We start from the raw sequence: 4194 nt of genomic DNA on the forward strand, positions 1-4194 counted from the left end.
AACAGAGATTAAGTTACTTATGGTACACCATGAAACAAAATAACATGGGTGTTATGGAAGTTCAATAAGAGAAGAGAGAATGAGACAGTTATTTGAAGAAATAATGGCCTAAAACTGTCCAAATTTGATGAAAGACATGAATATTAAATATCTAAAAAGTCCAATAAACTCCAAGGAGTATAAATGCAAAGAGACTTATATTGAGACATAATATAATCAAACAGTTGAAAGGCAAATACTAAGAGAGAATATTGAAAACAAGAGAAAAGTGACTCATCACATACAAGGTGTCCTCAATAAGATTATCAGCTGATTACTCACAAGATATGCTGAAGGTCAAAAGGCAGTGAGCGTGATATATTTACAGTGCTGAAACAAACAAAATTATCAACCAAAAATCCTTTTTCAGCAAAACGATCCTAGACATTTTCAGATACATAATAGCTGAGAAAGTTCATTACCACTAGACCTGCCTTACAAGAACTGTTAAGGGGACTCTTTCAGTTGAAATTAAAGGATGCCAGACAGTAACTCAAAGATGTTTAAAGAAATAAAAATCCCCAATAAAGGTATTTACATGGGTAAATACAAAAGCCAGAATTATTATAACTTTGGGGTTTTTTGGGAGAAGGTTGTTTTTTGTTTGTTTTGAGACAGACTGGAGTGCATTAGTGCAATCACAGCTGTGTACCACCTTGCTCAGCTAATTTTTTGTATTTTTAGTAGGGACAGGGTTTTGCCATGTTGGACAGATCGGTCTTGAACTCCTGACCTCAAGTGATCTGCCCACCTTGGCTTCCCAAAGTGCTGGGATTACAGGCATGAGCCACTGCACCTGACTACAAAATAGAATTTAAATAAAGAATTGTTACAAGAGACAAATGTGACATTATACATTACTAAAAGGGTCAATTCATCAAGAATATGTAATAATAATATATATGCACCAATGAATGTGACCTTAAAATATGTAAAGCAAACATTACATAATTGAAAGGAGAAACAGACAATGCAACAATAAGTAGTTGGAGACTTTAATACTCCATTTTCAATAACTGATGGAACAACTAGACAGAAGACCAGTAAGGAAATAGAAGTCTTGAACATTTATAAAACACGCGGACACTTGTATATATACAACATTCCACTCCACAACAGCAGGATACACATTTCTTTCAAGTGCACATGGAATATTCCTCAGGATAGACCGTATGTTAGGTGACAAAACAAGCCTTGTTATATTTTAAATAATTAAAATCATAGAAAGTATATTTTCCAGTCACAATGGAATGAAACTAGAACTCGATAACAGAAGGGGCTGAGCACGGTGGCTCACATCTGTAATCACAGCACTTTGGGAGGACAAGTTGGGAGGATCTCCTGGGCCCAGGAGTTCTAGATCAGCCTGGGCAACATAGAGAAACTCCATCTCTAAAAATAAAAAGAAGCTGGGTGTGGTGGTTCACACCTGTAATCCCAATACTTTGGGAGGCTGAGGGAAACGAATTGCCTGAATCCAAGAGTTCAGAACTTCCTGGGCAACATGGTGAAATCCCATCCCTACTAAAAACACAAAAAATTAGCCGGTGTATTGGTGTGCACCTGTAGTCCCAGCTTCTTGGGAGGCTGAGGTGGGAGGATCACCTGAACCTAGGAGATCAAGGCTGCAGTGAGCCATGATTGCACCACTGCACTCCACCCTGGGCCACAGAGTGAGACCCTGTTTCAAAAAAAAATAAAATTAGCCAGGCATGGTGGCACACACCTGTGGTACCAGCTACTCAGAAGGCTGAGGTGAGATAACTGCTTGAACCCAGGAGATCAATGCTACAGTGAGCCGTGATCACACAACTGCACTCCATCCTGGCTCAAAAAAAAAACAAAAAAAAAAAACAAGTAAATAAATTACAGGAAAAAAATCCCTGAAAATTCATGATATTGGGAAATTAAACAACACATGCTTAACAACCAATGGATCAAAGCATAAATCACAAAGGAAATATAAACATACCTTGAGACAAATGAAAATGAAAACACAACATACCAAAACTTATGGGATGCATCAAAGCTGTGCTAAGAGGAAAATTTTTAGCCATAAGCGCAATCAAAAAAGAAGAAAGCACCCTGGCGTGGTGCCTGTAGTACCAGCACTTTGAGAGGTCAAGGGGGCAGGATTGAGGGAGACTAGCCTGGGCAACATGGCTAAACCCTGTTTCTACAAGAAAGATACAAAAAATTAGCCAGGCATGGTGGCATGTGCCTGTAGTCCCAGTTACTCAGGAGGCTGAGGGATGAGAATCACTTGAGCCCAGGAGGTCAAGGCTACGGTGAACTGAGATCACACCACTGCACTCCAGCTTGGGCAACAGAGAAAGACCTTGTCTCAAAAAAATTTTTAAATTTTTAATTATTATTATTATTATTTTTTTAAAGAAAGGGCCAGGCGTGGTGGCTCATGCCTGTAATCTCAACACTTTGGGAGGCCATGGCAGGGGAACTATATTAGGCCAGGAGTTCAAGACCAACCTGGAAAACATAGCAAAACCCCATCTCTACAAAAAAGGAGAAAAGAGGAAGAGGAAGAGAAAGAAGAAAAGAAGAAGGAGGAGGAGGATGTTGGGAAAAAGTTGAGTGTTGGGAGGGAAACTGAGGCAGGGCTTGCATAACGTCCTCTGGAATGTGTCTAGACTTGTTGGTTCCTTGCTTCTAGCCCTACTAGGCTCCTATTTCCATTATCTCAAGTAGCAGAACATGTTCCATATACATGCTAAACCATCACAGCTGTAGATCATGCACCTGCCCTTTTGACCTCCACATTCTCACCACCTGTTTCTTTGTTGGATTAGCAATAAATACCATGGGCTCCCAGAGCCCAGAGCCTTGGCAGCCTCCACGATTGATTGTCCCATCTTTATCTCTCAAACTGTCTTTTTCTCAATCCTTTGACTCCACCCGGACTTTGTCACCCCCACGACCTGGTGTTGGGTATGATCACCCCAACAGGAGGAGGGGGAGGAGGAGGAAGGGGGAGGGGGAAGAAGGAGGAGGGGTAGAAGAAGAGAAGAAGAAAGATTTGAAATTTTCTAACTGCACACCTCAAGGAGCTAGAACAAGAAAAAAGTAACTCAAAGCTAGAATTTTTAAAAATGTAAAGACTAGAATTGAGATAAATGAAATAGGGAATAGAAAACTATAGAGAATAGCTATGAAACAAAAAGTTGATTTCTTGGAAAAAATCTTCTGAAGAAGCAATCTATAATACAAATAAAATAATACAGAAAACCAAATTTTAAAAGAAAATAATCAACAAAATTAACAAACATTTAGGTAAGGTGACTAAGAAAAAGAAGACTGATATTACCAAAATCACAGATGACAGTGGGAGCTTTACAATTTTACAGAAATAAAAAATACAAGATAATATAAATGAACATATAATAAACTGGATAATCTAGAAGAAATGGACAAATTGCTAAACATTCAACTACCAAAACTAATTCATGAAGAAGCAGAAAATCTAATCTATATAGACATATAACTAAGGAAATTGAATCAGTAATTTTTAAACTCCCCCAAAAGAAAAGCCCAGGACCAGATGGCTTCACTGGCGAATTCTAGCAAACGTTTAAAGCAGAATTAATATCAGCTGGGCATGGTGGCTCACACCTGTAATCCCAGCACTTTAGGAGGCCGAGGCGGGCAGATCACCTGAGGTCGGAGTTCGAGTCCAGCCTGACCAACATGGAGAAACCCCGTCTCTACTAAAAAATACAAAATTAGCTGGGCGTGGTGGCACATGCCTGTAATCCCGGCTACTCAGGAAGCTGGGGCAGGAGAATCACTTGAACCCAGGAGGCAGAGGTTGTGGTGAGCCAAGATCACACCATTGCACTCCAGCCTGGGCAACAATAGCGAAACTCCATCTCAGAAAAAAACAAAACCCTAATTAATATCAATCCCTCTCAAACTCTTTCCTAAATTGAAGAGGAAAGAACACTTCCTAACTTACTCTATGAGGGTATGTTCATAGTATCCTGATCCTATGGTATACTGACACCAAAACCAAAGACACTACAAGAAAACTACAGACCTCATAAATATTGAATAAGATATTCAATATCCTTCATGAATACTGAGTAAAAATACTAGTGAACCAAGCTGAACGTCGTATTAAAAAGATTATACACATTGGCC

The sequence above is a fragment of the Colobus angolensis genome, unplaced genomic scaffold (assembly GCF_000951035.1).
Source record: "Colobus angolensis palliatus isolate OR3802 unplaced genomic scaffold, Cang.pa_1.0 Scaffold253, whole genome shotgun sequence".
Classification (NCBI taxonomy): Eukaryota; Metazoa; Chordata; class Mammalia; order Primates; family Cercopithecidae; genus Colobus; species Colobus angolensis.